Genomic DNA, 25,579 nt, shown 5'->3' with positions numbered 1-25,579 from the left:
AGAGGAATTTATTATGCCAAATTAGTACATGCATATGACATGATTTGATCAATTTCATTATCCACCACATTTTTTACTGATTTATCCATTGATGGACACCTAGATTAACTATGTCTTATCTATTGTGAATAGTGCTACAATAAACATGAAAGTACAGATATTTCTTTCACATAAATTACTTTGAATATGTACCCAGTACTGGAATTATTGAATCGTATGGTAGTTATATTTTTAGCTTTTTTTTTTTTTATGAAAATTCCATACTTTTCCAAAATGGTGATACTACTTTGCATTCCAACTAATGGCGTACCCTTGTGTTCTTTTCTTCACATCCTTTCCAGCACTCGTTATACTTGCTATTGTTATTTGTTGTTGTCTTTTTGATTATAGGCTTTCTGGAATGAGATGATATCTCAATTGTGGTTTTGCTTTACATTTTCTTGTTGGTTGGTGATGTTGAGCATTTTTTCACATACCAATTGGTCATTTGAACATCTTCTAAAAAATGTCTGTTCAGATCATTTGCTCACATTGAAATTGGATTGCTTTGGGGCTGGATGTGGCTCAGTGGTAGCGTGCTCCCCCAGCACGTGTGAGACACTGGGTTCCATCCTCAGCACCACATGAAAATAAAAAAAATAAAATAAAGTTAAAAAAAAAAGAAATTGTATTGTTTTTTGTTTTATTTTGTTTTTGATGTTGAGTTGTTTGAATTCCGTATGATTTGGCTATTAATCCCTTGTCAGATGAATAATTTGCCACTCTAGACCCACGTTCTACTGGCTGTCTTCACCCTACTGATACTTACCTTTGTTGTATAGGAGTTTCTTAGTTGACATAATCCCATTTGTCTATTTTTGCTCTTATTGCTTGTGCACTAGGGGTCTTTTCCAAAAAAATCTCTGGTCATACTGATGTTCTGAAGGGTTTCCCTTATGTTTCCCTCAAGCAATTTCATAGTTTCAGTTCTTACATTTGGGTCTTTGGTCCATTGAGTTGATTGTTTTGTGATGCAGTAGGGCATAGTCTCACCTTTCTGTGTGTAGTTTGACAGTGGTTTACTACAGGGCTTGTGTGTATGTGTGTGTGAAGAGTGGTGCTTATGTGTAATGGTTTTTATTTTAGTACTTCATTAGTATTTTTGAAAAATAAAGGGCTGTAAGTGATTTTTTTTATACTGTAAGTCTAATTTGATTTTGGGTTAAGTCAGGAGAGAGGCACACATGGAGATTTTAGTATAAAATTTTAATGAAACAATATCAAGAAAAATCATGCCTAGTACAGTTGCTCCATATTCTATACTCTAGCATTTCCTGACTCCCTGGGGCCCCAGTTATCAGGTTAGGAGGGGCGTGCAGGCACAGCCAACTGGGCCAGGCAGGACGGTTGGAGCTTCACCCTCTCAATTGGTGCAGGGCTGCATTTATCTCTACCATGAGATTTGCAGACAAAATGCTTCCATATTTTTCAGACATATTGTAATCATAGCTAGAATAAAAACTAATTTAAATTACTTCATTCAAAATGACTTGGAGATGAAGGGGCTTCTCAGCTGTTCACAATATTGTAGGGGTGGGCACATGTCGTGTGGTTCCACTTTAGAAACCGAGGAAACCAAACTCTCTGATTGATAGGCACTAGCACGTATTCCCAGGAAACATTCCCAGCTGATTCCTCTAATTGTTCAGCAGCTCCTGAGGGACACATGTCTGATTGTTCTTTGGCAGAGTCTGAATATGTGCTTCAGTGCTTAAGATGCATGGAATCTAATTTTAATTGAGGATGATTCTATTCTTCCACCTTGATTTCAGCTCTTCCCACCTCTTTATGAACAAATGAGTATATTGAAATAAATGTTTATGCAATCAAGTTTGCCCCAATTATTGTATGATTATAAAAGTGACTTCTAGCTTTCTTGGCCCAGGTCTAATAGGGCAAGAACATGTCATGGCCTGCTTCTCTTGACATTTTAGTCATTGATAAATGAACATTAAACTCTTAGGTAATATTAGGCTGAGATGTTTTAAAGATGTGCACTTCATCTTTGGGCAACAATTTTATGACAATGAAAATGACCAAAGCATGTAACTAAAGGGAAACTCTATGAAATAACACTACTTTAAGAAAGAAACTGTTTCAAACCTAGGATGTGTTGAATGAGATCACCAAAGTCAGGTCCTCAGCATAATGCCAGTCATATAACACTTGCTCAATGTTAAGGACTGATTCAGCAATCTTACCAGTGAGGAGAAATGGACCTGGAAAAATAGGTAATCAATATTAATCACTCATCCCTGGAGATCAAATACTAAAAGGCATTTCTAATGAAATAAGTTTTACGTTGTTTCCACATTCCTTCTGAGTATGCCCAAACCATTTCACTCAACATCTTAGACAAGACTTGGCAGAATTCTAGGTAGCATAGCACACAGCTAACTCATGAGCTTTGGTTATTTTTTGTACTGATAATGCAGTGGTTATATCTTTGTGACTATTATGGTTATGCCAATGAACCCAATAAATGTAGGCAGGTCATATGGTTATGTTTGTATCTGATGAGCTGCTGGATTTGGACCTGAATATACAGGAAAGATGGCTGAGGAAACGTTGAGGGCCAGATTCATGCCTGTTCAGTCATGGCTGGTCATAACTGAGACAAACAACTAAGTATTGGGGGGAAAGAAAGTATTTTGCAGATCTATTGCTTTTAGCTCCTATTGCTTATAGACCTATTTTTCTTTTAGTTGCAAGATAGCAGTATAAGATGATGCCAATAAAGTTTGGGACCTTAATTAAAACTAGAATTGCCTTTTTTTTCCCTGGAGAATTTTATCATAAGGCAGAATATTTGCCTAATTTTCAATAATTATTCCTAAATTTCAATACACTTAGCAAATAGAAATAAACATTAGATAAAAAATTTTTTTTAGACTTAGAGAATAAAAGTTAGAATGAAAGCAGATGTAAACTTACCTAATTAAAAATAATTTTTTTGCTAGTTTGAAAAGCTTTCTTGTCTAATATGTATATAGAGTATTAAGAATAATCTGAAACTTTTGCAAGTGTATCTTCCCTCCTGAGAGTGATGGTAGAAATTTAAGAACAGTTCTTGACCTAATTCGAGGTTGGAGTGTATAAGATGCCCTCTGTAGCTGAGTATCACTTAACAGAGTTACACATATCCCTCTTTAATTGCTAGGACCCAAAGCCAAATGACTTAGCCCAGAATTCAGCTTGTAAAAAGCAGAAATGAGAAGTCATCTACCTAAGTCCTCATATTTAATAGGTATTGTAGAAATACCATAATCAGATACTATAAAAGTCATAACTGACAGTCATGTCATTCGTATGAGATTATAAGTCCACAACTATGAAAAAATATTTTCATGATAGCTGACATAGGAATTTTGTATAATTTTATACATAGTCATAGCTCACCAAATGGAAATACTAGGTAAAACTTACGATTCCTATAAAAGTCCAAAAACTCTTGTAATTCCTATTTTCACTGGTGGGCTGGAAAAGGAAAATACATAATAAAAAGTGCAAGACACAGATGTCTTAGTACTGGGGAAATAAGAATTAATAGGTACCCTATTTTCTGTTTTTGATAGTGACATTTTCATTATATGGCCAAAACTTTGATTGATGAACTTGTTAGGTAGGAAAAGAATTCTAAGGAATATTAATGTTTCATTCTGAAAGTCTGTTATTCACCCCTCCCTGACCCCTACACTTTTGTGGCTAAGAAGCAAAGATAAATGCATGTAGCAGCAAACATCACACATTACTCTGGGAAGGTAATATTTGATAAAATACTTTGGATTAAAAATATTGAATAAAACTGTAAAGATTTGCTGTTAAGTTTAGGTCTTTTACTATGAGCATTGTTTCCTTGTAGTTTTTTTCTCTTCTAATGATTTAGTGGTTTTAAATGCTGTTTCTCTTCCTTTTGTTGTGGTTAAGTTTTAAAAACTATGTTTGAATACAGTGTCTCTAATCATCAACACCACAAATGAAATAGTAACTACCTATCACCTTCCTTATAAAAGGATGAACTGTGCTATGGTTTAGATGTGAAGTGTCCCCCAAAAGCTCATGTGTGAGATAATGCAAGAGGGTTTAGAGGTGAAATGGTTAGGTTATGAGAACCTTAACCTAATCAGCGTATTAATCCTCTTGAATGGATGATCTCGTGGTACGTGTTAGCAGGTAGGGTGTGGCTAGAGGAGGTGAGTCATGGGGGGGGGGGCGTGCCTTTGGGGCATATATTTTGTTCTTGTTGAGTGGAGCTCTCTCTGCTTCATGTGCCATATCCTGATCCACTGTCCTCTGCCACACACTTCTGCTATGATGTTCTGCCTTACCTCAGGCTCCAAGGAATGGATTTGGCAGTCTATGGACTGAGACCTTGGAAACTATGAGCCCCATAATAAACTGTTCCTCCTTAAAATTGTCCTTGTCAGTTCTTTTGGTCATAGCAGCAAAAACAAAAACAACAACTAAAACAAGCAAACAGAACAACCTGACTAAAACAAACTTCTCTTGTTTTGTTTTTGGATTGGTGCAATATAATTAGACAAAATAGTGGAATTTATTGTGATATATTTTAACATGCACATACAATTTGGTCAGTTTCATTCCCTAGCACCTCCCTTCCTACCTTCCCCAGCTCCACTTCCTGTACTCTACTAGTTGACATTGTCTTCTATTTTCATGAGATTCCTTCCTTTTTATAAAAAGGATAAACTCTGAATGAAATAATTCTTCTGTCACTCCTCACTTCATTTTCTAGTTCTTTCTGATAAAAGTAGAATTCTAGATCCAGGTGATTTTTATTTAATTAATTTACTTCACATACTTATATGTCAGTAATTATTTTTGATGCTTGCATTAGATAACCATATAAGAAATGACTTCGAACTGTTTTTGTGTCTTGTTATCTATGATGTTTACCATAGTTTTTCTATTCTTGAGGTACTTGTCTTTACACAAGATTTTTATTACACATTTCTCAATCTTGTTACTTAATTTTATTCATCTTCTTAGATTATAGGTTCTAGCAATTTTTTCTTTCACAGAGGGTAGGTATTACCTGTCCAGATTCTGTGTGTGTGTGTGTGTGTGTGTGTGTGTGTGTGTGTGTGTGTGTTTGGATTTCTATTGTCCTTGTATATGAATAATCCTTGAATGAACTTGAGTGAGTATAAATTTCTTGGGTCCCTTATCTTACAGTATTTAAGTAGCAGAAAAGTCTGAGGCAAGCTCTATGTGCATTTCTTATAAGTCACCTGCCCTTTTGGCGTGAATACATGGAAGTTTTGTTTGGCTTCTTCAAATAACTCGATATCTTCTTTGAATCAACACTGACTAGAATTGCAAGGATTCCTCTGTGCGGCGGATTTTAGGTAGGTGGAATTTTACTTTTCAGCACTGCAGCCTCTTTCTGTAGTGGCAACAAATCTTCCTTCTTTCAGTCTTTCAGAGGCTCTGACTACAACCTTCATGGCTTCAGGAGGATAAAGATGTAGTGAAGCCTGACTTCTCATTATTGCTGATTTTTCTTAATTACTCATGATACCATCATATACCTTTGAAAAAAAATTTGAGGGTAACTGCAGGATATTATGAAATAGGAAGGCATTCTTAAACAATCTGCCTAGTATATAGTCTATAGAGGCAAAGGGAAAAAGCATAGAAAAAGCCCCAAAGGTCAGTATTTTACTAGGATCCTTTCATGGCCTTGATGTTTCTGGTCTGCTTTTCTGCCCCACTTTCTGGAGAGTCCTTCCTTCAATCTGCACAGTGCACTTGCCACATTATTAAAGAACAACTCATACCTAGCTCCAGAAGCTAGTTTGAAATTAAGGTACAACTTGCATATAGCAAACAAATTCAAGGGTATAGATGGATGAATTTTTTATATATGTGGCCCGTTTTCCCCAGGCACTTTGGGGGACCCAGGACTTCATTGTTAAACATTTCCCAAAGCATGGCTTATGAAGTCTGCCAAACATATGAGACTTGAGTACCACGAATCTGGCACATTTTGGTTCTGGGTTAAGTAAACTAGTCCAGGTGACTTTGCACTTCATGAATGAGTTCCTCCCAAGGTCTCTATTAGCTTAGGGGTGGGGATGATTTCTCCATCTTAAGACATTAAACCTTTTGGTCTGTGATTAATTTTCAGTAGCACATATTTCCCCTTTCCAAAGACAGATTGTAATTTACAGAGAGATGATCTTTGAAAATGTCTTAAAATTAGCACAGAGAATTGTTTTCCTAAAGGCAACATGTACAGGGCTTTCCTGTTTGTGGTAATGATAGTGTTTCACTTGTCATCTAAAGTTGTCCAGGTCCCTTCTCATCCTCCTGTGTATGGATCATGTCCTAGAGAGAAAGGAGCTTTCCCAATATCACCACTGTCTGCCCTGGGCATGACTACTATATACCCAAAGAATGGCTAGGGTCACTTATGTTTTTCATCAATTCAGTTCAAATTGGTGGGCTTGTTTCCCTCTTTCTCTATTCATTTTTCTAAGTATGACAGGAACAATCACTGTTTTTTTTTTTTTTTTTTTTTTTTTTTTTTTCTGTCCTTGTGCAGAACAAGATCCAGAGGCACCAAGAACATTTTGCCAGGATATATCTGGGTGTCAAACTCTTTTCATTAATGCTTCCAGCTGTTTGTGAACTACAGCTGTGCAGAAGGAGCTCTTTCTTCAGCCTAGGAATATTTTCTTCTTAGCTCTGAGTATTTCTTCTTTCTGTGCTGGTTTCCCCTTCTGGAATATTGCTTATTACAATGAACTTTTCGTCTTTGTGTCTGTGTTTCTGAACTGTCCGTCATTGACCCTAGCCTGATTTCTTTTTGGGGAATTGCACTTCCTTCATTGGGTGCAATCTGGTGTGACTGTTTATCTGGGCGTTCTGCCCTCTCCTAGCTGAAGAATGTGAGCCCTTCCTCTGGAATTTAAATTCTGAGCAGAGTGATAAAGAGTCTGACTGAGGCTGGAATTCATTTTCTTCTGAGATTGTGTCAGGATGAGACTCTCAAACAATTCCCACTCCCCTGATCCGGGCAAGCATTCTGCTTCTGTCTCAGCCTACATTTCTAGCCTTGCTTGGACAACAGTGTGCTCTCTGGATCCTGCCAACAGCTTCCCTTTGGGCTTAAGTTAACCAGAGCTGGTTCCAGGAAATGTAAGTACCAAAGAAACTCAGCAGATGCACTTAAGCATAGGAGTTGACTCTTGGATCTGTCCTTCCTGTTTATTATTTTCATCATTTCTTTCTTTCATTGTGTTTGTCTTGAACTTCAGTTTTTCTGATTTTTTTAGTAGCTTCTGAAATTTGTGAATGTTGCTATCATGTGCTCATTACAATTGGTCCTGACATATCTTATTAGCTCCCCCTTCAGACTTCCCTGCTCTGCCTCACTCCACACAGCAGCCACAGCAATTGGACTTCTTTCTGACCTGTCATTCTCACCCTAACCTTCCTTCCAAGTTAAATGGCTATTTTCTCATCTTAAGCTATTCTTTCCTTCCTTTGCACTCTGGTACACTTTTGCTTCAATAGAATTTTGCCCAAACACCATCTCTCTTCAGAAGTCTGTTCAGGTTCTTTAGAGAACGAAAACACCGTTTTTAATCCTCCCTTTATCGAATCTTTTAGCCCTTGCTCTTTTTTGACTTGTAACTTGAATTGGAATTTTTTTCAGAATGTCTCTTTTTCAATGGACTGGGAGTTTCTTGAAGACTCAGCCTGTGCTTTGCTTATTTTGCATAACACCAATGAATGTTTACTGGGTGAATGGATGAATGAATGGATGGATGGATGGATGAATGGATGGTGTTTACTAACAGAACACCCTTCTCTGGAGTAGAGGTAGACTCACTAAGCCTGCTGCTGGGTTCTGGCACAAACTGAGTACACTTAATTTATTTGTGTGACTCTTCTTTGCAGGAATTAGACAATGAGAATGATATGTTACCTTTTGGATGATTGTTGGCCCTAGATATCCTATTTCTGGCACCAAAATATTTGTTTTTCTTCTGACCTTGCCAAATACAAAAAAAGCATCAATTCACTTCTCTATCCAAGCAATATTTATTGGAGATGAAATGTACACAGCTTAGTGCTGGTCACCGTTGTAAGACAAAAGATGAATCTGACACAGATAGTGTCCTCAAAGGAAATCCAGTTGAGTGTGTGGTAAACATCTACAAACTAGGTAAAACTGCCACAGAGATATATATCTGAGCCATTTGACTTGACTATTGGAATATAGTCTGTGTTTTAATGCAAGGAGATGAGAAGGAGGCAGTTTGAAGTAATCATTTACATGAAGTAACTTTTAATTATTTTTCAAATAGTGAAGTCTTTATTTCTGGAATTATAAGGGGCCTGTTGGAGACTCTTAAATTAATTAATAATTTATGCATAGATCTGTGATTTGTTTACTTACCTTCCATCCATTCATCTTACAAATTAGATTAATTAATATTTATTTGGTACCTGCTATAAGTAAGGAATTGCACTAAATAATTTTCAAGGAAGTAGAGAATTACATCAAAAAGAACCATCCAATCTAATTGAGATATTAGGACATAAATACACAAAAAGTTAAAGAGAAATACAAGAGGTATGAATAGCTGAAAGCGATAGTGAAAGACGTTCTCATGGTGTTATAGAAGTAGTGTTAAAGGAATCATGTCAAAGGGACGTGGGGAAGGCCATCTATGCACACTATTGGAACCAACACAGGCTTAGGGAGGTGGGAATTGAATTTACATGTGGAAGGGTTAGCAGTGTTTCCTATGCATGTATGGGAGGAGGGAAAGTCTCAAGGGTGGATTCATACTTTGAGTCAAAGCCCAAAGACCTCAGAATGACCCCAGGTAGCTTGGGGAGATGCATAAGTCAGTTGGGCTGCTACCTAGAGTTTGTAGAATGGAGAGTTTGGAGGTGAGAATGGAGGAAAATTTGGGCCATGACTGGATAAACATAACTAGATTATATCTCTTAAAGTCACATAGGTCAAACAAGTACAAGGAAAAAATTCCTTTAAATTATATAATTGTTAGTTTTTATTTCAACTCAGAAGTGTATCTTAGAATAATGAGAAAACCAATGAACCAGAAATTAGAGGACTTGGAGTTCACGGCTATCAGCTTACCTATGGTAACCCCCTACCCCAGGCCAAAAAAAAAGAGAAAAGCACATGCTTGAATGGGTGGTCTCTTAGGTTCCATCCAGTTCTGCAGACTTGTTGCCTCTTTGCTTACTGCCAAGAAATCCTGGGTGATATGGCTTCTTATTCCACAAGTGAGTAATTTTTGGAAAGCAAATGATTAATAATTTGGAGAAATCAAAGTTACTGCTCCCTGTTTATTTTTATGTACACAAAAAAATAGAAAAAGAAAGAACAGATAAAAGAGAAAGAAAGAAACATAAGAAATAGGCAAGTGAGCCAAGAGAAAACCAAAACCCATTTAATAAGCATTCTACCCGTTAGTAAATTCTAACAAAAGGGACTCCTCAGCCTCCACTTTCCAATGTCTGGCAAAGAGCAATTTAAAAAAGCATGTTGGTCAACATGCTTCCTAACTTGAAGAAGAGTTGGTTGGGTGGTAGTGAGATTCCATCCACAGCAGCACAGGTAGCTTCACAGAAGGAGGAGGAATTAGGCAAGACTCTGGTGAAATTTATGCTCCATGTTCTTTGCAGGACAGGCACAAAAGAATCCAAGAATGAACATAATGAGTAGCCTACACCTTTCTTGAGTTAGGCAAGTCATTACTTTCTCCTAAGAAACAAAACAGAATTAAAGATATTCTAAGAAGAAAGGCTAAACTATCTCAAACATGAAAGGATACCTGTTGGAAAGACAAAAGACCAGCCATTTAATGGCTTAGGGTCAGTAAATCATTGGAAGGTGTTGTCAAATGAAATGTTCCAATACAAATTTATAGTTGGAATGACTAGGTGATTAAAAACAAAATGTATCTGAATTCTGATGACCATGCAAACTTGTCCATTTTCTGTGGAAGAATGTACAGAATTGAGTGGTTTTCCCATTATTTGTGAGAATGCAGCCATTTTCTTTCTTTTTGTATGGATCGAATTAATTTCCACCATATATATTCTAGTTGGACTCTATGGGATTCTGTAACTTCTACTTCTGGATAGTTTCCAAAGGGCTTTATGGGATTAAATGTTTGAATTTTTCTACAATGAGCAGAAATCTGGCATCCTCATTTAAATAAAAAGCTATGATTATCATTAATAGTATTTTTTTTGTTTCACAAACTTTTGTCCAAACAATAATAGAAAAAGCAATTAGAAATTTAAAAAAAATGGAAACTCTCATACCATTGGAGGTCATTAAACTTGGCAAGAATTGCTATATTCAAAATTTTGGTCTCATTCCTTGGTCTTTGGATTACATTTTAGGAGAAGAGTGATTACATAAATTTTAATAAAATAAACGATGTTTGGCTACATCTTAACTTGTATTTCTTTGGGGAAAAGGCGAAACCTTGTGAACTGAAGATGGAGAAGCAAATTTCATTGTTAATTACCATTGTTTTGAATCTAAATTTTATTCACCAGAAAAGAATCCAAGTTTCAGGGGAGGGGTTGTTTCTGAAGCTTTCATAATTTTGGAGGACCCTCTTTAAAGTGAATATCAAGTATGAAATGAAAAGTTTATTTTGAATGAAAAAAATTACATCAAACCACACATTTATAAAAGCTTGACAAATTTCACAAACATTATAAATGTAGGAAACAATATCCTTTCCAATTAATCCATGACATGCTGCTAAAGTACTATCTATCTGCATTTCCTTGATTTATAATTTTACACATTAGATGATTTGAAAAAATTTTCACAGGCTAGCTTCTGCTTCAATCTGTTTCAAATGTTGTTTCTCTTTTTCTATCATTGAGCACCATGGGACTCATTCTTCCAATAGTGAAACTTCTGACCCTTTTATCATGATGCTAAATGAGTTGGCAGAGTGGATAGTAGAGTTATTTTGGAAGTCATTTCTACCCTGTGATGACTCCCAATAACTATATATAGAAATGACTATAAACTGTATAAATATGTCCCTCTAGGTCTGAATTAAATGTACCCTCATCTCATCTCTCTAACCAGATTTTAAAAAAGTCCAGGGCACTTGCAACTTTGCCCAAAAGTAGGTGTGACAGAGGGAAAATTAGAGTGGAAAGAGACAGAGTTTCAATTGATTGCAGTGAGCTACACGAAAGCATGTGCCCTTGCAAATGTATTGCTAGGCCTTCTCCAGGAGTCTTAGAAGTGGGGGATGCAGATGATGGTCAAGTCATCATCTAACAGTGTTTACTTGTTTACTAGTCCTAATTACAATTTGGGGAGGGGGAAAGTGATGTCAGACAGCTTTTGGAAGGTCATCTCTGTCTTCCTCTCTGTTGCTTCCCTCTCATCACTCATCAGCTACCTCCAGTGTTTGGCTTTATAGCTCACAGTGTTTTCTCTGCTTCCTTGCCTCCTTGAGATCCCAGCTTAATCCTGAGAACTTCTAGGGTGGTTCCTCTCTCAGCTTGACCATGCAGTGCACAACCTCATGCACTCAGCATATTTATTGCCTCAGTTCTTAGACCTGAGCAGTCTCTGGAACTGCTCTTCTGATATCTGTTCCCTGAAAAGTTCCTACCTTACCACTTTTACCTTTAGTCTGTTCTTTTACACTCTAGAACATTGCGTGATCTTGAGCCCTTCCATGGCCTCAATCATTGCCACTGCAAACACTTTTAGGGCCTTATCTCTCCCCTTTAGCCTCTAGGTTGAATTCTCCTTCACAAGGTCAGGGATCAATCATTGCTTCACATTCCACCCTGCCCCTTGCCAACTCCAGTTCCTTCATGACCCTTTGGTCTACATACAAGCTCACATGTTGTCCATGTTAATTACAAACTCTTAACTCTGTCTCTCTCTCTCTAGACTTGGAAATAAAAACTTTTCCCTTACCACTCCAAAATTTATTCTGACTGAAATGGCCTCTTAATTGACAAAATCCATGCTCACTGAATTTTGATATCTATATATCTCAAGCATTTAAAAAAAATACAGGTAATAGGATATAACTCCATGAGCTCAGTAACGAGATATAAAAACTTTGTAATTTTCTGAAGGTATTTAAATTTTTTTTGGTTGTTTATTTAGCAATAAAACATAAAGTTTATTTATTTAGTTATTATAAAGTTGGCATTTGTTTAATAGGTAGTGTTATCTTTTGCATTTAAAAAATTCACATAAATGGTATAGATTGCATATCGAATAAAAGTTCCATAATGAAGTATCCAGTAAATTAATCTATAATTTACTTTTCATATTTAAGTTAATGTTCCCACTGTGCATCTATATTCATACAACTGTATCTTGTTTTTTATATTTCTCTAAAGTGACCTGTTTTTTGAAATACTGTGATTTTATTTATCTGTCCTACTGGCAGGTTGTTTCCAGTTGTCCACACTTCAAGAAATGCTACGTTCTAGTACATGCTTCTTGTGTAGAGATGGTAAAGTTGTGCTTTGTAACAGTCTTCTCAAGTCATAGAACTTGCCTAAATGTCTTTTATTAACATCACCAAATTTTCTCCAAAGTAGTATATTGATTTATGAAGCCACCAGTAACATGACATTTCCATTTCCTCATAAGCTTGTTCAAACTTGGAATTTTAATACTTTTATTTTCCCAGTATTAAGGGTATGACATGGTACCTTATTTCAGTTTGCAATTATCATATTATTAGAGAGTTTGACTATCTTTTTTGCAAATGTGCTATTTGCACTTTCAACTACTTTGCTATACGTGGGTTCTTTGTATATTATGACTACTGATCTTTTATCCTTTAAGAGTGTTGTTATGTGTTTCCACTTTTCCTTTTGTAAAAATTTGTATCTGTGATTGCCATATGTGTATATATGGAGCAAAGGGAGTTTTTTAAATCATAGATTTACAACCTATCTTGACTAGAAGTTCTGAATTTGTTTTCTATTTTTAATGACTTTCAACATAATACTTATTTACTGTATGAAGTTTGGTAGTTTGAGAAAACTGTCAAGAAAAAATGGCCATTGCTGGGGCAATCACTGTAATGTTTTGGCATATTTTCTACATGCCTATTTTAATTTATAATGTACTTTTTTTCTATGCTGCATTTTGCATTCTGTTCTTTGGCTTAACATAATGGACATGGTTTGTCTCTTTAACAAATATCTCTTTATATAAATTTTATCAAGGAGAGAAACTTTTTGAACATTTTAAAATATTTGTTAAATTTAATTCAATTTTTGAAGGAAGATACATAGCAGTACATGGTTCATTTTTATTAGCTCATTTTTCTCTGTGTGGGATAGTTCTGTGAGTTTAAATGACCGGGCAGTCTGAGCATCTCAGTGTGTGTGTGTAACATTCTAAACTTCAAGACTGTTGTTTCAGAATGTGTTGTAGAATGTAACTGTCATTTTCCTATGTGCCCTCTTCCTGTAATTCACTTACTAAGAGAATTTGGCTAAAAGTTAATTCCTTCCTTGAAAACTCATACTAGTATCTGAGACACAAAGGTAATATTTAAAGCACTAAACTACCATTCAGTGTTTGAAATATATACTTTAAGAGTAAAAATATATAAAGATATAAATCAAGAAAAAATTTAATTTGTGGGCTGGGGTTGTAGCATAGTGGTAGAGTACTTGCCTCACATACATGAGGCACTGGGTTCAATCCTCAGCACCACATAAAAAAATAAAATAAAGGTACTGTGTTCATCTACAACTAAAAACAAAAAATTAAAAAAAGAAAAATTTTAATTTTTTTTATCTTTCCAAACATGAAAAACATCATCACCTTTCCCTTCCAAAATCAAGCATTCTCAAGTTTTTTAAGTTAAACTAGAATTTTTTTTGAGTAAATGATTCAAACCATTTAAAATACCAGACTCTCTTTCAGTAAGGAATGTCAGATATTATTCCATTTGAAAGATTTTCTCCAAAGCTCTGAACGAATGGTCAGAGAATGCACCAGTAACAAAATCTTCTTTCAGCTATTGATCTCTTCTGTCAAAGACATTTCATTAGCTTGTCCCTGTAAGAAATTAGTTCACAAGTTTTTTTTTTTTTTCTGTTGACACATTCCTCTCTTGCCCCGGGAATGTGATTTCAGCAATATGCTGAGCTGATTTTAGAGAGGTTTAAAAGTTTTCAGCAGCTCAGTGCTTTTGGGACAAGTTTTATTGTTTGTTTTTTTAATTATAACTAAAATGAAGGACTTAAGCAATTAATCAAAAACAGAAATATGATTTGAAGTCTGTATAGCAGCTATCCTGGTTAATCTTATCTGTAAATTCTTCATTAATACCCTATTCTATTATGACTTAAACTTTGGGGCTTATTGCACATGGCTCTTCATTGACGTTCCCCAATTGGTTCTGCTGATCCAAGATGGAAAATCTTGGAAAGAACATCCATACGTGGAATTGTTCTCTCCATACCTTATCTTAGCTACTGACAAACACCCTCACTGTGTCTCACTTAAATTTTAAGTGGAAATCAATAATTATGTTTCAGAAAAACTGTTAGACTCTTGGATGTATTGATGGAATTTCTAGGCTAAGTCTTATTTGGAACTCACTTTTCAGTGCAAATCTGCGATCACATAAGACCTTTTAAAACTCTTTTTAAGAGTTCCGCTCCCTGCCTTCTAAATCCCCGTTGGACTTTTTGTTAATATATGCTATTCATTTTCCCTAGGAAAATTCATCCTTGGAACCTGGTGACAGATCTGATTCTGCATAATTGATGATGAGTATAAATTTCAGTTGCTTCTGTTCTTTGTAGAGAGGGCAGGGATGTAAGGTCATATTGGTAAGTACCAGGTTCTAAGACTAAGGGTCTTTTGTGTTTTCTTAAAGTCTCAGGAAGTTTGAACAGTTTATTTAGTGTAGCATAGTTAGGACAAAATTAGATTGGTTTCTCTAAAACTAAGACATTCATGTGTTTACCTTTTACAAAGCCATTCAACCTTCCCTGGTTCTGATAATGTTTAAAGGTCCTACATAGAGGTGAATAGCTGTATCTTTAAGCTTAATACATTTTAACTAGCCATGGCCTAATTAACCTCCGACCTTTCTCAAGTTCATCAGGAAATAGACTTTAGTACTCATTGCCTAATAGTAGGTTGTGGTTATAATTACACATTACCAAAATTAAGTCTAGTAACAGGAAATGTGTGAGAACTAATCCATAGATACAAAAACAAACCTTTGACTTACCTACAATTTTATTGGAATTTTCCTCTTGACTCCATTTCCCTTTCAGTTAATAAAAAACTAGGGTTGCTCGTTAAAGTTTTCAGAAGGTTTCGTTGGAAACCACTTTGTGGGTCCTCTGTTCCATTTCTTCGGGTGTCTGTCCTGAGTCTATGTGATTGTGGGAGGCCTTTCTCAGGAATACTTAGAATAACCATAATTCAAGCAGTTTACTCTAATTAGAACTTTCTAATTTAATAACTTTTATCTAAATGGTATTCCAAAGCACCAAGTTGAGTCCATGAATGGAGCTTGCAAATCAAAATCAAGTCTTTTTTTTTTTACTTTTGTGGTACTGGAATTGAACCTAGGGGATCTCTACTAATGAGCTACATCCTCAGTTCTTTTTACTTTTTATTTTGAGACAGGATCTTGCTAAGTAGCCCAGGGTGTCCTCAAACTTGCAATTCTCTTGCCTCAGCCTCCTCTATAACTGGGATTACAAGTATTTGCCACCATGCCTGGCTGCAGGTCAAGTCTTAATACAGCTGTTTACCTCTCTGAAAGATATATTCTCAATGGTAGATAGCAGATACAGAGCAAATACTGAAACAAAAGCAAACAAATAAAAATGTGACTTACGTTATTGAGGGATAAAAAGGAAAGATATTTCTTTTTACAAGAAATCTTGCATAGGCCCTACAAGACATGCTTCTGCCCATACTCCACAATTGACAGAAGACTTGAGGCCATTAACTTTATGCCCTTGGTTTTTAACTTCTAGAATGGCAATATTAGAGCACTCTAGAATGTCTTCCAGAATGTTTTGATAGTAAGCAAAATAATAGTTTTTAAAAAAGCATTTCATAAATATAACATAGTACAAAGGCATAGTGTTTACAATTCTAGACTCTGGAATTGTGCCGATTTTGTTTAAATCCTGTTTAGTAGAATATCTCCTGTTTTCTAAATGGGTTTCTTGCTTTTTTTTGCTTAACTCAGTTTTACTCTATAGAAATTGGTGGATCACATAGGGGGTGCCCTCACCTACTGGCCCTACAGCTGCAGTGAGGATTAAATTAGAGAATAAGCACAAAACATTTAGAATGGTGTGTGAGAAGCACTGTCATTTATACATCTGGTAGCTAGTTAAGTTGATGATATGAATTATTGAACTGTCAATATGGATGAGGGCATTGATACAAACATTCTGATAAGCATGCGCCATTTGTCAGGTGACAGCAGTTACTCAGCTCCCTTCTTCAATCAGGTCTGACCCTGACTGAGTGGAGAATTGGGGAAGGGCTGGGTGCAACTCTCCCTTCAATTCCTTAACTCCACAGGCTCAGTTCTTTCTCACCAGGGAGCTTAACTCTAGCACTGAGCAAAACCTGCCTAATGGCAAGGCTGGTTGCATCTTGCCCCGGGCTGTCATCGGACTGTCCGAGCTCCCTCAAACCATCTTCTCCCTCCTTGACAATCCCTTTCCCCTCCCTCCCGGGCCCAGCACCTATCCAGGTCACATTCCTGGCTAGCTCTCACTCTCAGTTGGTTGTCAACTGAGGTGTTGGTTGATAACGAAGCTATGAACTGATAAGTCTTAATACCTTCAAGTGGTATTTTAAAAGACCAGGAAGCCTTCAAGAGCTAAAGAAATAATAAAGTAACAACAGGCGTTAACCCTCTCTCTCTCTCTCTCTGTATGTGTGTGTGTGTGTGTGTGTGTTGAGGAGATATTACTAATTTGGGAGCTGGAGACTTGACTGTCATTAGAATACCTCTGTAGAGGCTGTGTCACCAAGGTTACATTGCAATAGTTTCTTCTGTCCAAATCTAAAACCTGTCCCACTGAGGAACTAATTGAAATTATGGTTTCTCTATTTTAGATTTAATAATTTTATTCTTAGCCTACAATGCCTCAGGACAAACATAATGAAAATACAATTAACTAAAATATTAAAATATTGATATGCCACATTCCCTGTGACTGAATAAAGCCTACTCATTCTGTCCTCAGGACTATGACAGTCACAAAGAATAAGAAATAAATAGCTTTTAAGAATAAACTGTTTGCCAAGTATTTCAAGGAGAGGATGCTCAAGTTGGTAAATAAAAGAAGGCAACAAGTTCACAGGACTTCCTTAACCAGAATTTCATTTTTCTCTCTTTCCATATATAAGACAAATTGGACCAGAAGGGAAAGTCGCAGCCTGCTATAAGCTAAACTATGCTCAGGAGATTTGAAATCCAATAGTATTTCTGTACAAGTTGGTGGAAAATAAAGCCCTCCGGGGAACTCTTTTACAAAGAATTTGAAAAGATTCAACTAATTTTGAATCAGGACAGTTGTTACTGAATGCTGGGAAGGGTTTTGTTGGTTACAGTGTGGCTGCAGGTAACCATGAATACAGTCTCATAAGTATGTGCTGCATTGCCTTTCAAATATTTATAATTATAATGACCTTAAGGTTGCAACTCATAGTATTTTTAAAAGACTTTAATTTTTTAAAGAAGATTTAATTCATTGAAGAATTTAGAGGAAGGTATAGAAATTTCCCATATACCTCTGCCTCTACACAGGCATAGCCCCCCATTCCCATTATCGACATCCCTTACCAGAGAAATACATTTATTATGATTGACAAACCCAGATTGACACAGTATAATCACTCAACATCTATAGTTTATATGAGAGTTTATGTATTTATCATCACAGTCTACAGAATATTTTCACAGTCCTAAAAGTTTCCTATGCTCTGCCTGTTTATCCATTTCACTCCTCAAACCCTGGAAGCCCCTAACCTTTTGACTCTCTTTCTAGTTTTCCATTTCCAGAATGTCATGAAGGTGGCATCATACAGTGGGCAGCTTTTTCACTTGAGCTTCTTTGTTTTTTTTTGCGGTGCTGGGGATTGAACCCAGGGCCTTGTGCATATGAGGCAAGCACTCTACCAACTGAGCTATATCCCCAGCCCCATTTAGCAATAAGCGTGTAAGTTTTCTCCATGTCTTTTCATGGATTGATAACTCATTTCTTTTTAGGTCTGAATGAATGATATTCTGTGTTCTGGGTACCTGCTAGAGTTTGAAACTTAAATGTTCCCTGAAGGCACATGTGTTAAAGACTTGTTCTCCAGAGCAGCTCTATTAAGAGATGGTAGAAGCTATAAGAGGTGGAGTCTAGTGGGAGGTTTTAGGTAATTGAAGGCATGCACTTGAAGGGGAGAGTGGGATCCGAACACTTTCCTCTTTCTTTTTTGGAATGCCTGTCATGAGGTGAACAGCTTTGCTCTTGCGATATGCTCCCTGCCATGATATACTGCCTTGCCACAGGCCGAAACAACAATGGAATCAATTAAACATGGATTGAAACTGCTAAAAGTATGAGCCCAAATAAACTTTTCTTTGTAAGTCAGTTATCTCAGGTATTTTGCTATAGTAATGGAAAGATGACTAACACAGCACCACAGTTTATTCACCAACTGAAGGACATATTAATTGCTTCTAAGTTTGGCAATTATGAAAAAAGCTGCTATAAACTTTCATATGTAGGTTTTGTGAGAACATGTTTTTCTAATTTAGGTAAATACTAAGGGGTGAGATTGCTAGATGGCATGTTAAGGGTATGTTAGATTTCCTAAGAAACTGTCAACTATCTTCCAAAGTGGCTATACCATTTTGCATTTCCACCAGCAATAAATGAGACTTCCTATTACTCCATGTCCTTGCCAGCATTTATTGGTGTCAGTGTTCAGGATTTTGTCCATTCTAGCGAGTGAGTAGTGTTATCTCATTGTTGTTTAAATTTGCATTCTCCAACTAATAGTATTATGAACTATTTTTTAAATTTAATTTTTAAATTTGTTCTAATTAGCTATAAATGACTATGGAATGCACTTTGACACATCATACATAAATGGAGTTTTACATGATGTAGAATCACTCCAGGCGTATAGTTATATATGCACATAGGGTAATAATGTTCAATATCTTTCCTACCCCCATACCACCTCCCCTCCCTTCGCTCTCCTCTGCCTCATCTAAATGAAAGAAAAGTGATTCCCAAGTTCTTCGCTACAATAGAAGGACACTTGCTGTATTTGCAAGAACTTGGTGAAGGTTTTCCCAAGCCCAATAAGAGCAGCAGAAGTAGTTTTTGGAGGATGTTTCCCAATTCCAAAGGAAAAGGGAGATTAAATAACTTTATTTAACATTGATCGTCCTAAATAGTTGAATAAGCAATTGTTTTTTTGAATGATATCTACTTTTGAAAACTGAAGCATACGAAACACAGTATGTTCTGAACTGACTGAACAGTATGACTGACAGTATGTTCTGAACTGGTGAATTGTGTATATCTCTGAAAGTGAATTAAAAGTGTGTGTGTTGTGCTACAAATAATTATTTATGATGGAAATAGAAAAGTAGGGATATGCATTTGCTATACCTCCCTGGAAACTTCAGAATGATTCTGTTGGTAGAACAGTTTCTAGAAATGAATAGAATCTTTTCCAATGGCTCACACTTTACCTAGTCTGCAACCAAAAATAAAATGCTGGAGAGCTGTCCAAAGTCAGAGATGGGGACAAGAAGCAGGCCATTGTGAACAGAGAATTGAACCATGATCTTACCCAGTTTGCTAAAGAGGATGCTTCTGAAGGAGCAGGTGTTGACTAGAAAGTCAGCAGAACACAATGGACTACAGATGTTTTCCCACCAATTTCCTTTACTAAGGTCAGTATAGAAACTGGGTAGCTAGTACCTGCTCTCTCGCTGGCTCTGGCCTGATCAAGAGCCCAAGCAACCCACTTCTCAAGTCTCCTGGGCCTGCAGGAAGTTATAGGAAACAATCATTTGCGAATAAGTCAGTTTAATAAAATGAAAATGCTTTCCATGAAATTTGTTTAAACATTTCACTCTAATAACTTGGTATATTGTTAGGACATTTGGACTTAGAAAATGAGCTCTGTTCTTTGCTATTCTTTGAACTGTGTCAGATTTTGTTATAGTAAAATAATACCATGCATAATAAAATTATAAAGAGGAGAGGTTTATTTTGGCCCACAGTTTGGGAGGTGTCAGTCCTCAATTGGTTGACTCTTGCTTTTGGGCCTGTGGTGAGGCAGCACATCATGGCAGGGAATATGCAGTGAAGCAAAGCTACTCACTTCTTGGCTAGGATATGAAAAAGAGAAAGGATGAGGTTGGTGTTCCACATGCACAATGATGTAAGACTTGTTATGGTTTAGCTATGTATGTCCTCCAAAAGCTTGCGTGTGAGACAATGCAAGAATTTTCAGAGGTGAAATGATTATACTGTATGAGTTGTAACCATGGGCTGGGTAACAAGCTTGGTGGACATTCTAGATCCAAATTATAGGAGGGACCCACATCCTCATTTGTATATGCAGCCATTATATTATGGCAGGAATGCCTAATATAATCAAGGTTGTTCTTATTGTGAAATTTCCAGTTCTTTTCATCCTAAGGTCGATTATAATATGCTTAATGTAAAAATTAGATTTCATATTGCAGTATGCCAGGTGTTATCAGCATTAAATTCAGCAACTTCTAGATTCCAATAACTTTATTTCTTTCAATGATTTTTCATTTAGCAGTGTTGCTGGAAAAATGTATGGCATACCTAACGGAAATGGAAGTTATGACAAGAAATGTACTCTCAAAAAGGTAATTTTTGTACCAAAGAGATTTTCCACAGGGAGGAAATTTGTGGTATACTTTATTTAACTCTGTGAGATTGATATTTCTGAAAGTTTCCCCAATAAACATTACCCTTCTGTCCTGCTGGAGAATCAAGAGAATTGGAAAATTCAAACTAGGAGGGACAGATAGAGGCCAAAATATCAACTTAAAAACTGTAAATTTGGAAGATGTGCTTTGAGGTCTGACAACCAAGTGGGCTTTTAGGTACTGAATCCAGAGGCAGGCCAACATACCCCCTTACCCAGGGCAGCATCGGCCAGGGTAGTCCTTCCTGGAGGGTGAGTGTAATAGTTTGCCAGGACTGACATAGTAAAGTGCCACAAATTGGATGACTTAATACAACAGAAATTTATTGTTTCATTTCTGGTGGCTAAAAGAACAGATCAACCTGTGGCAAGGTCCTCTTCCTTTTGAAACCTGTAGGGGAGAATCTATGTTTGTCTCTTATGAGCTTCTGGGGGTGGCTGTCAATCCCTGGCTTGCAGCTACATAACTGCAGCCTCTGCTCTGCAGTCACATGACCTTCTCTCTTCTCACACACTTCTGTGTGTGTGACCAAATTTCTTTCCCGACACCAATCATATTGCATTGAGAGCCCACGCTTATAACTTCATTTGAATGATTGTATTCACGGGGACTTTTATTTCCAAACAAGGTCAGGGGATTTAAGATTCAACATGTCTTTCTGAGGACAGAATTCAACTTCATATTAGGGGTCTTGGTACAATTTTCAGCACTGAACACAGAGTTCTGGTTCTCTGAGCACAGAGGGTTATTTTTTTTTTTTTCTATTAAAAAAAAGAACCATTCATACCTAGTCATTTAACTCTAAAGTTAATCATCAATTAAATATGAATAAAGTGAGCAAAGACTCAGAGTGGAGTTCTGCCTGCTGTACTTTGGATTTGAGATGATGCCCATGGGTTAAAGCCTTTGTCCCCAGCCTGGGGCGCTATTGCAGGTGGAGGAACTTTTAAGAGGTGGAGCCTAGTGGGAGAAAGTTAGGTCATTGGGCATATGCCCTTGAATGGGATGTTGGGGACCACACTGTCTTTCTGTTTCTTTGCTTCCTGGCCACCATGAAGCGAATAGACCTTCTCTGCTACAAGCTCCTACCATGACATACTGTGTTGCAACAGGGCCAACGGATTGAAACCTCTGGAAGCATGAAGCAAAACAAAACGTTTCTTCTTTAAAGTCAGTTAACTTAGGTATTTTGTTACAATGAGAAAGAGCTAACATATACCTTCTGAAAGGAAAATCAGGAGGGAAAAGAATCATACCTCCTCTGTGATCTGAATATTTTATCCCACCAGCTCATATATTGAAACCTAATCTCCAATTCTATACTATTAAAAGATGGGATCTTTGGGAGGTGATTAGTTCATGAGGGTTCTACGTTTAAAAATGGGATTGATGTTCTTTATAAAAGAGGTTTGAGGGAGACTCTTGCTCTCTTGCACCTTGTGAGGACATAGCAATAAGGAGCTACCTATAAGGCAGAGAGCACTTACCAGACATGAAATATGCTAATATCTTGGATTTCCCATCTCCTACAACTATGAGCTAAAAATTTCTGTTGTTTATAAATTACTCAGAACAAGGTATTAGCCATAAGAATTGACTAAAACACATCTCCTCATACCCCCTTTAGTGTTTGCTGAACTTATCAATTTAACAAATATTAACGAAAAACCCATTTTCAAGCCATTGCCTTTGCCATGCACTTAAGAAGTATAATTTTCTTTCCTGTGGAGATGCTTTGCATTTTACCTGCCACTTGTATTCCTAGAGAAAAAAGAGTGTGATTCCCCTGATCATCCCAGCACACATCCGGCAGAGGTTTCCAGTGGACCTTGCTTGGGTGGTCACCTCCTTATCCCATGTCCATCGCTGTGGTGGGGAGTGTGGGATACTCTCATTGGGCCTGGGTCATGTGCTCCCTAGAAGATGCAGAATCCAAGGGCTTGGACTTACAGAAAAGCTGCCCATGGAAGTCTTGGGACTTCAGAGAAACTTGTCACATTGACACAATGTAGTGTTGTAGCATTTTCATTTGGATTTGTAGTAGTTTTAATTGGGGTGGGAAGCACTGTGGAAAAGTGTGGAGACATTTTTGTTTGTCTGTAATTGAGAGGCATGACAATCTTGTAGTGAGTAGGGACCAGAGAGTCTAGACATTATGCAACATATGAAATAGTCCTACACAGTTAAAAGTTCTGTGTATTTATGTGATTTCAAGTGTCCCTATTGATATTATGTAGATGAAAACCCTTCTTCACCCTTTGTGAATCTCCATTTTATACATGAATGCAAACTCTATTTTGTACCACTTAATATACATTGAGTTTTCCAGAATTGCAACAACTATGTAAATCAAGGGACGAAAGGATTTTGTTGTTTTGAAGTGAGCTGAGAGTTGTTCATCATCTATGAAAATCACTTTACTAATAGCAATGCCTGAATAATGTTTGAGTTACCATCTTGGTATCCTGATATTAATCTGCCTCAGAGGCTATGACTTTTCATGGTGATTTTATGATGGCCTGATTAAATGAGCAATGCATTTGCATATTGAAACACACTTGATAAGTGATTTTTCTTTTTTTCCCTTTACTACAGTTAAGGAATCATATTGATTACTTTAGGTGTATAGAAAGGTTATATTACCAATTAGATTTATTTCAGGATAATGGAATATGCTATAAAGTATGTGCAACAAAAAGGAGGGGATTGGGTCTGAACTGAGAACCACTGATTTGTATTTCTCAGCTTACAAATACAACTTCCTCTAGAAAATCTTCATTAACATCTCCTATCATGACCCCTCTGAGCCACCATCTCCGCTGAGGGGTGTTCTTGGTTTGTGTTTCCACTGAAAATCCTATATATCTCCTTTGAGGTTATTCCTTATTTTATGACTTATGTTCCTCAATAGATTATGTGCAGGGGTATTTTGTTCACCATTATGATACCTGGTTCTAAAACAATTTTGGATACCTAATAGGTATTTAATAATTATTTGTCGAGCCAGGTTCTATGGTGCATGCCTGTAATACCACCAACTGGGGAGGTTGAGACAGGAGGAAGTTCAAGGCCAGCCTCATCAACTTAGTGAGCAATTTAGCAACTTAGCTAGACCCTGTACCAAAATTAACAACAACAACAAAAAGGGCTCCTGAGTTCATCCCCAGAATTCTCCTCACCCCCACAAGTTGTTGAGTACATGATTGAGGAAAAACCACCGTGAATAAGCTTTTCTATTCTTTGTTCTCAGGTTTCACCTTTTCTTTCTTTTTTTTCGGTACTGGGGATTGAATTCAGGGGCACTCAACCACTGAGCCACATCCCCAGCCCTATTTTGTATTTTATTTAGAGACAGGGTTTCACTGAGTTGTTTAGCTCCTCACTCTTAGTCATAAGTCTGATTAAAAAAAAAGACAACATAAATTTTTTTTCTATCACAGTTTAGTGATTATCAGTGAAGGCAGGAGTCATGAAATCATTGCATATGACCCATAAAATGTGCCTGGCAGCTTCAATTCTTCCTCAGGGCTCACAAGGAATGTTCTCCTGGGTTACTGAGGGAAGAATCTTCTTCTGTTCTGGGAACAGAAGGAGAGAAGACATTAATGTGAGGGGGATTTGGGTTTCTAATCTTTGGCTTGAAGTCAAATTAAATGCAAATATATTACAGAAAAGGGGCAATACTATGGAAATTATTATCTATTAACACTGAGGCATGGATTTCTTTTCTTTCCAAAATTAGACTTTCAGACTACAGGGCTGGAAGAATGAGACAAAGAACTGGTGTGTGTGTATAGGTTTTTTTTTTTTTTGTACTGGGGATTGAACCTAGGTGCAATTAACCACTGAGTTGCATCCCCAGCCTTTTTTATTTTTTATTTTGAGACAGAGTTAAGTTGTTAAAAGGTAAGAGCTAAGCTGCATTGGGCCTCACTACTTTGTTGAGGCTTGCTGTGAACTTATGATCCTCCTGCCTCAGCCTCCTGAATCATGAGAAATGGTACATTTTGATGGCCCAACATGATTCTGCCAGGGTGAGGATGCCGCAGACATGTGTTGTATCCTTGTTGGTTGGTAGCGGGCATTAAGAGAGCTGTGAGAGCTGAAGACAAAATGGTAAAAGGAAGGAAAGAAAAAGGAGAGAGGAGAAAGGGATTCTTAAATCAGATGTGTCCTCTTTTAAAATATGTGCTTAAAGAAACCCTGCGTGAAAAGATTATATGGTCTTAACTGGGTATTTGTATGAATGAAGAATTCTTATCTGTTTGCAGAAAGGAGAGACAAGGATATCCAGGCTTTGTTTTAACTTACTGATCCTGATGAGTGTGAGGTGGGACTGGGTGTATTAAGGCAGACTGATCCTAATTCACAGGGATGCTTTATTTCGCAAAATAGTCAATGAAATCTTTTCAATAAAAGTTAATTTTTAAATTGCTTTAGGAGGTATTGGTATTTAAAGAAATGTGGGAGTGAGTTGGATTTTGATAGAGTACACATTCTTTGGTTGTTTTATTGTTAAGTGAATAATC

General features: G+C 36.8%; 1 long non-coding RNA gene across 3 annotated transcripts in view; it reads left to right on the top strand.

The window, feature by feature from the left end:
• Nucleotides 1-7,005: 7,005 nt before the first annotated feature.
• LOC306642162 overlaps nt 7,006-25,579 on the top strand; it is a 45,071-nt gene continuing 26,497 nt past the window's right edge. For all 3 annotated transcript variants that reach the window (XR_013758408.1, XR_013758409.1, XR_013758410.1), the window contains exon 1: nt 7,006-7,203. This is a non-coding gene — a long non-coding RNA (uncharacterized lncRNA). The remainder of the gene's footprint in view (nt 7,204-25,579) is intronic.

This window comes from Sciurus vulgaris (assembly GCF_902686455.1).
Source record: "Sciurus vulgaris genome assembly, chromosome: 12".
In the NCBI taxonomy this organism is placed as follows: Eukaryota; Metazoa; Chordata; class Mammalia; order Rodentia; family Sciuridae; genus Sciurus; species Sciurus vulgaris.
The sequence above is the reverse complement of the archived record's forward strand: the minus strand, read 5'-3'. Positions and strand labels throughout refer to the sequence as shown.